At 44.3% G+C, this 8,713-nt stretch overlaps 1 long non-coding RNA gene across 1 annotated transcript; it reads left to right on the forward strand.

Moving 5' to 3' along the window:
- Nucleotides 1-761, forward strand: LOC110436655. Its single transcript, XR_002454475.1, has 2 exons — nucleotides 1-277; nucleotides 363-761. It is a non-coding gene; the product is annotated as an uncharacterized LOC110436655 (long non-coding RNA).

An 8,713-nucleotide genomic window follows, 5' to 3' on the forward strand; every position in this document is an offset into this window, starting at 1 on the left:
ATTATTTATCATTTGGTAAATTGTAGTTTTCGGTTAAATCGTTATTTGCTATGATTTCTTAGAATTGAATTCTTTGAACTGTAGCTATGGCCGGACGACCGGGAGTCCGTACATCCACAAGCCGCTTCCTAGCGGTGTTCCAGTATCTATGTGCTTTTGTGGTGATCCTTGCAAGGTAGAAATTTCGGAAGACGAGGAAACCTATCGGTAGAGGTATTGGATGTGTTCCAATTTTGCCTGGGAGCCTACGCCAAAACAACGCCGCAGTAACTTTATTGTAAGTTATTTTTTCTATTGTGCACTTAGTATTTTGTGTCCTATGAAGCATGATTTAATTTTTTGAACAAATATATTTGTTGCAGACCCCTCCACCATTGTGTGATTTTGAGCAGTGGATCGACACTGAGATTAAGGAGTCCGACAAGCGGCTTCTACAAGGCCTAAAGGAGTGGGATGCAAAGCGCGCAGAAATATTAGAGAAGAGACGTAGAGAGGAGGCTCAAAAGAGGGAGCACAAGGAAGAGGAGGAAAGAAGACGTGTTGCTGCGGCTCGGGAGGAGAGGGAAAAGAAGCTTGAGCGTGTGCGCCGAGCGAAGGCAGCGATGGATGAGAATCCAGATGCCCAGAGGAAGGGAAAGTGGCCTCGTTGCACTTAGTAGTTACATTACCTTCTTGTTCTTTGTTTGGTTCATGGACAATATTGTTTTGTGTTGGACTTTTCAATTTGTTGTTATGTAATGCACTTTAGCAATTTTAATTTAGTTTCATTATTAGTAGACAATATTTTTATTTGAGTATTGCATAGGCAATGAAATGAGGATAATTAGTTGAAATGGAAGTTAACGAACTAGTATATTGCATAACTAGTAGCACACATCACATTGAATGGCATGTCAAAACATGCACCAAACAAGGGTGCAGAGGTCCGAGACTAAACCTAACATGCCTTAGGTAATTCAAGCAATTAACAAGCACAAGGAATGACATGTGAGAACATATACCACACAAAGGTACATAGTTCTTTCGACTAACCCTAACATGCCTTAGGTGATTAAACCAAACAACAAACATATGGATGTGGCCTGTGAATTAGTTCAGTTCTACCTAGTAGTGTGGCCACATAGCAAACTGTATTGCCCCTTCTCCATAGTATCCTCCCGTTGTTGGTGGTGGTGGTGGTGGGGGTGGTGGTGAAGGAGGGCCCTTGTTCTTGTGATTAGGGCATGTGCAGTATGGATCATTGCATATTGTGTTTTGGGAGCCAGTAGCATTGCTGTTGTCGTCCTCTTCGTCGTCCTTGTAACCACTGCTAACTTCCGTTTCTAAATCAAAGATACGGTCCTGCAGGTAGTAGATGTACTCTGCATGGGGATGAATAGGTCTAGGATCGACCCATCTGGTGAAGCCACAATTCTCTTTTGACAAGGATGACTGCAATAAGTATGTAGCTTTAGCACAAGAGAGTATCTTATTGAAGGTTGAATTAGTAATATGACTTACCCATGCTCGTGGACATTTGAAGAAACGACGCCCTCCATCTATCCCCTCTGTGTACATCTGCACCAAACAATCCTCACCATGCATACATTTTGGCCACTCTTCTTTTCGGTCATCCTATGCCCTCAGTGGTGCCTCTTTAGTAAAATCATGTTTGCTCTCAAGGGGGAACCTATCATAAATTGCTTCCTCAAAGTCTTTAGGACCAAGAGGACCCTCCCAAAGAAAGGGATTACCCTTCATCGCCGCCTTTCCCTTTCCCTTCCCTCTAGACGACCCTCCAGACATTTTTACTTGAACTGAACAATCTCAAGTGAGTAGCAACGCTCTGACCACTGCGTATATATATAGGAACCCAATAGTTGGTAGCCGTTGTAGTATATAATAAATGCACCTGAAAAGCCTAGATTTGATTACTGAAAAGCCTAGTTGAAAACTGAAAAGTCTATTTGGATTGTCATCTGAAAAGCCTAGATTCGATTACTGAAAAGCCTAGTTGAAAACTGAAAAGTCTATTTGGATTGTCATCTGAAAAGGCTAGATTCGTTCACTGTTTCGGATGTGATGATTCAATGAAAAGCCAGGAATGGACCACAGAAAATGTGCACTACATTGAATAATTCATGGAAAAAATTTGCCAGAGTTTCCCCTGTTTTAGGTACATCCACAGTTATAAATAGACATCACAGTACAATAGAAACATTAATTCATCCAAATATCACAACACAATCACATACGCCATCAGAAATGATAGTTCAAATAGTCCACAAAGACCATACAGTCTCATATAGTACAAATAGTCCACAAAGTTCACAGTGTCGATACATGCAAATTAACAAAAGTTAAGCCATCAATTCTAAGCTGCTACCATGGTGTTAGCACAGAAGTCCTCATCACTGCCTCCTAGTCTTACCCTTACCCTTGTGGCCAAGAGCATCGGTGCCTGGAGTGTACCTAGAAGGCGAACGACGTCGCCTTCTTGCAACCTGCGTAGGCTGAGTAGAAGAAGGAGCATCAGGAAGCTGAGATAACCCAAGCTCGTCATAGTCACGCTCCTCGGCCACCCCCTCTTCGTCGTCATCATCATCGCTTTGAAAAGTGTCCATGGTTGGCCGAGACGAGCTCTGTCCTCCAGATCCTATCAACATTGTTCAAATGATGTGTGCACATAATTCATTATATCATACCATGAAAATTGCTCAGTTCAAATAAACAACAAATTTAATGAAATTATACCTTCCAAAGAAGATGTACCATGCACAACAGGTGTGTTGCATTGTCGTTCCTGTGGCACATACACATTCATCGCAGCACTAGTACCGCAACCGCACCGAGCCGCAGCACGCCTAAGCCTACGTGCTAGTCTCTATTATTCAAAGATTAAAATTCATATTGTTAGATATATGATAAATGAGGGTCGTAATACTTGTTCTTAGATAAATTCGATGTCAAGTACTTACTCCAAGAAAGTTGTTTAGTGTGTGCTCGTCCACACCTGTTCTTGGAAACCGTTCGATGTCAAGTACAGATTGCTTGATTGCGTTGCCCTATAAGATAAGACTTGTATTAGTTTATATAGGTGCAATTTATAAAGTGGAAAGGACAACAACCGTACAATTGTAAAGTGGAAAGGACATGTACCACTCGGTCCAAGACAGGTGCTGCCTCGATAAGTGTCCCTTGTCGTGCTGCTAGGTCATAGGAAGTGTCCTCATCCTCAGATGACTCAAGGTACGCATAATCTGCTTGGGTCCACTGAATTTTCAACCTTGTTCGTGTAACACCTAGGTACCAAGTAAGGTATGCACGAAAATTGTAGTTGGTATGTGGTTGCTCATTTTCGTAGAGGTTGTCATGAAACTGGTCCCACACCTCTATGTACTGACGATGCAACGTTTGAAACTCAACTGTCTTCTTCTGCTTCTGATGATCAATCCTAAAATTAAATATTAAAGATGAAAATAATAACACAGATTGAACAACATTGATTCTAAAACTCAGTACGGGGTTAAAAATATTGAACTAGCAACATGGATATAGAACCAACTATGAAATAAATTTCAACAAGCATGTAAATTTCAGCAAGTAGGTTGGAATTGAATGCATCAAATACTTCCTTCATGACTAAAGATATAAATTTCAGCAAGCATGGATAGGCACTTGCACATTTGTGGTATTGAACTTAGAATAAATATGTATCTTTGAATAAATTTCAGCAAACATTGAATGAAAAAGTAGCAAATAAATTTCAGCAAGCATGTAAATTTCAGCAAGCATGTAATTTTCAGCAAGCATGTAAATTTCAGCAACATTTATGGTATTGAACATTGAATAAATATTGAACTTTGAGCAAGCATGGAAAATTACCAAAATGACTTAATTGTGCAGCTCCACGGAAGTATCAAATGGAGGAACAGGCCATTGCTGGCACAAGCCAAATTGGCGGGCTACTCGATTTGGAAGGTGCCACTCAACAGCATAGAAGCAAATCAGAGGGCACATCATCAAGTACAAGTCTTCATCCTCGCTACACATGCTGCTTACTCCAAGATGCAGCGCATCATTCGCCGTGTACGGCTCCCAATTCACCTGCAAACATAAGACATGTATATGGCAAGTTAGAGAAACTATCGAGCATACATTAAATAAGAACTACTGCATTTTACTCACCATGGATGGCCTAAGCGTGTCGAGCTCATTGGCATACTGTACGTACGCACGTGAAGTCCTGCTGAAGGGGACTTTCGCCTGGTCCCAAAGATGGGCAAACGTCGGACGGTGACGAGGGTTGCCCACTGCAAACCATTCCCGAGGAGCGTCAACTATGGGCCGTCCAACTGGAAGACGAGCCCACATCCAAAGCTGCAATAGGTAAACACAACCACCAACGGAAGAACTACTTGCGGTCCGACGACACGCCTCACAAAGGCTACGGTATAGGAAAGCCAGCACTCCCGAAGCCCAGCTGTAAGTACCTGTAACCGTTGTAATCAATTTAATCAATGCATAAGTAAACATAAGTAAGCAAATTAATAATAACTGTGTAAGGGAAAAGTACCTGTGGTGTCCCAGTGAGGCACGGGAGGTACATCCACGATGCAGTGTCCCCTGTCGCGTCAGGGAAAAGAACACACCCAAATAGGTGCAAGATCCAAGCTCTACAGTAGTAGGCAACTGTCTCCTGGTCCGCATGTGCTGGACAATTACCAAAGCTCTGCCTAAGCCAAGCAATTGGTACCCCAGTGGTGCGCTGCGTCGGTGCCTCCGGAGGAAGTGGTCTTCCAAGGAAGGCCTCAACTCTGACCCTCCAACCATCGGGCCTGCAGTGTCCGATAACTGGACGACCTCTAACACTCAAACCCAGGATCTTCTGAGTGTCCTGGAGTGTAACAGTCATCTCTCCACAAGGTAGGTGGAAACTATGAGTTTCTGGCCTCCACCTACAATTTAAAGAACATTGTTGTTAGGGTTTTCAGAAAGATAGATAAAGTTTGTTCAAAAAAACATACGATTACTATGGATAAATGGTGCACCTGTCAACCAAAGCTGTGATCACCGCGGGTTAATTGGAGGCAACCCACGACGAACCTGATACGATATGACATCCAGGCCAGCCCTCTGCAGCAGAGGTGTGTACCTGTCGTCATACCGCATCTCCTCGAACTTGTCATGCGTTCGAGGTCGAAGCGGGGGTAGTTCCTGCAACCATACAATCAAGTTATTTAATGCATAAGTACACAAATTAATAATAACTGAAAAGCAAAGATCAAAGTAAGTACCGCCCCCTCGGCAGTGAGTCGTCCTCGGTGCTTCTGCTCGTAGTATGGATCCAGGAGGTGGAACTGCTCCATCCTATAAACAAATTTGATCCATTAGTTAGTAATTAAGCAGAAAAAATAATACATTACAATGTCATTATATTAAACAAAGGAGCACTAGAACATGTATGTCTGCCAAAAAGTAAGTTGCATATGAAAGTATTTAACAACTAAAGTACATAGAATATTAAGTGCACCTGACTTAGCGGCCAATGGCAAGTACGCGAGTTGTGTCCAAGTCTACCACATTTGCCACATTGATTTTGCTCGGGGTCAGTAACAAACGGGGTTGCTCTCCCTCGCCTCGTTCTACCTGAAATCTGGTCCATGACCATCTTATGCCTCGTACGCTTTCTGGTTCCATGTTTGTTCCAGCGAGCACCTGGATCTGCAATGTACCTTGGGCCAATGTATTCTAGCCACTGCCCCTCATCTAGGAAAGGCTCAAAACGGGGCGACCAAGTTAGCACAAGGCTATCAACACTCAACTCCCATGGTATCTTGGTCTCGTAGTCAAAGTTGCGATGCCTAGCTGCTGCAATATAGTGAGAACAAGGAGAGTGGTACTGTCTTGGTCTCCCACATCCACATGAAAAATCAGTAAGGACAACAATATAACTCCTTGATGGTCGGATCTCACCATCTGACGTTGTACCACCCCTTTCAGTGACCTGGTACTTGCCAGTGGCATGGTCAAAACACTCTATGTCATGTGTCCTAGCCCTTTCCTTTGCCTTGTCAAGGTGCTTCTTAGGTCTAGGTGCCCATTTCATATTATTACTCTGTAATTGCAATGCTTGAGCATGTCTATCGTTGAACCAGGCCACTAGCCTATAAAAGGTAAAAGATACAATGGCATTGACTGGCATGGCACGTATACCCTTGAGCACACTATTAAATGACTCTGCCATGTTGCTAGTCTGAAACTCGTACCTCCATCCACCATTATCATGGGCTCTTGTCCATTTCTCAGGTTCCCTCATCAAACCTAGCAGCCACTGCCTACCTTCTGCATTTGTTGCGGTTTTTAACTGCTCCAACTTCTCCTCAAAAAACGGCACCTCAAGCATTCGAGCAACCTCCTCGAATAGAGGAAAGTTGTCCTTCGTACCATCTTTCCGAAGTAAATTCTCTGCAAGGTGTCTAGTACACCAACGATGGTGCAAAGGTGCATAACCAGGAATCTACTCCTGTACGGCACTGAGTATGCCCTGGTGCCTATCAGATATGACACCAACCTCCCTATGTAGGCCAATGACATGTATCCGAACAAGGCGCATGAACCAACCCCAGCTGTCTTTGTTCTCTCTCTCTCCACCAAAGCAAAAGCCAAAGGAACCAATGCGTTGTCAGCGTCACAGGAAATGGCTACCAAAAGAGTGCCCATGTACTTGCCAAGCAGAAAAGTACCATCAATTGATAACACTGGACGGCAGTGCCTAAAGGCCTGGACACACTGTGGAAAACACCAGAATGCACGAAAGAATATCTGCCTCCTATTCCTCCATTCATTAGGCTTCGGAATGTACTCGTAATGCATGCCTGGATTAGCTGCTTTCATTGCATTGAACATTGCTGGCAGCTGCTCGCACCCCTCCTCCCAGTCCCCATATATCATCTTCCAGGCCCTTTGCTTTGCCCTCCATGCTTTGCCATACTTTATGTCATATTTAAATATCTTCTGAGCCATGTCCATAATTGTTCTGACCTTCAAGTTGGGCTAACCCTTTAAAGTTGTGCATAACGTACTAGCAATAAGTGTAGAGGTCAACTGTCGATACTTCTGTTGAAGGTCAGTCTGGGCACAAGTGTGTGGACCTACAATTTTTGTGATCTTAAACTTCCCGGTAGCCTTCTGTTTACGAGCACAGACCCTCCAGTTGCAATCTGACATCTCACACACAACCGTGTAGCGGCGCTCAACATGGGAGTGCATCACCTTGAAGGGTCTTTTACGTATTACAGAATATTGTTGTAACCACCTTCTTAAGCTGGGCAAGTCATTAAAGATCATGCCCTTCTGAATTTGCACACTGTCACTAGGCTCAGGAGCCTCCAGCAGCTCATCATCTCTTCCCTCTGCATAAGCATTTTGAGAATGACTGAGGTCACTAAACTCGTGAACTAGTGGATCACGATCAGGACAAAAACGTCTGATAAGCTCCATTTCTTGTTCACTTAAAGGTGCAACTGGGCGGTCATCATCGGAATCAACAGCTCTAGCTGTGCCATAGGGCTCCTCATCATCCTCAATATGGACATCCAAACTATTAGATGCTATAAAAGCTGCGTCAACATTAAATGATGGAGGCACAGGATGACAAGAATCATTACTTGGATTGTCACCTACAACAAAACCACAAATATGGATACAATTGAGACAACTAAATCGAACGAAGAAAGGCTAACAAAATGAATAATGCAACTACGCCACTTACATTGAATAGTCTGGGTCATAGGGGTCTCTCGGCAGCCAACACCAACACCACCGACAAATCTTCCAGCCTCATTGGGACCGGATTGAGCATCAGGAACAATAACCACATCTTCCACACCCACGTCCTGAATGGGTATCAGAGAAGCTGAGGGTGCCGGATTGTCCGGTTCCGGCGAGAACCCACCAATGGGTGGTTGCCAATTAAGAGGAGAATCCACTAGAGGGCCTGGCTCCTTGGACAAGTTGCGCACAACCAAATCCAAACATTTAAACTCACTCTTCATGACAGTTTTGACATATTTGTCCCATTGAACCTCGGATACAATTGGGACCAACCGCCTAAAAATTGTCCCTGACCCGCCATGGTGAATGACCCCCTCAACTAAGATTTCTTCTTCATTCGAATTACATTTAAGCTCATCACGAGCACTACCCATCAATTCAGAAAACAAGGACCGCTCATCAAACATCAAAGGGACCGTTTGCATTCCAACAAAATCAACATTGCCAAACTGATCTTTGTCCACACTTCCTCCATGATATAAGGTTACTAAATTGTCCATCTAATTGATATACAAAACAACCATGTTACTAGGCATATAACTAATACAAATAAAACACCTAAATATCAATACGTATGTAACTAACTATATAACTATAACTACATTATCTAAACAATTATACAACTAGAAAAAAAAAATTTTACCTGACCAAAGCAGCGCCGGGGCCGGGGCAGTCGCGGAGCCGTCCGGTGACAGCCGCGGGGCCGGCCGGGCCAGCCGCGGGGCCAGCCGGGGGCAGCCGCGGGGCGCGGCCTGGGCACCGGCGGGGGCGTGGCCGGGGCACCGGCGCCGGCAGCCCCGGGGAAACCTGCATTGGCCACGTGCGTCCCGCACCGCCAGGGGGCCTGCCGGAATTTGGGCCAAAACCTCGCGCCAGAACCGTGGCGCCGACTTTTTTT

The sequence above is a fragment of the Sorghum bicolor genome, chromosome 6 (assembly GCF_000003195.3).
Source record: "Sorghum bicolor cultivar BTx623 chromosome 6, Sorghum_bicolor_NCBIv3, whole genome shotgun sequence".
Taxonomy (NCBI): Eukaryota; Viridiplantae; Streptophyta; class Magnoliopsida; order Poales; family Poaceae; genus Sorghum; species Sorghum bicolor.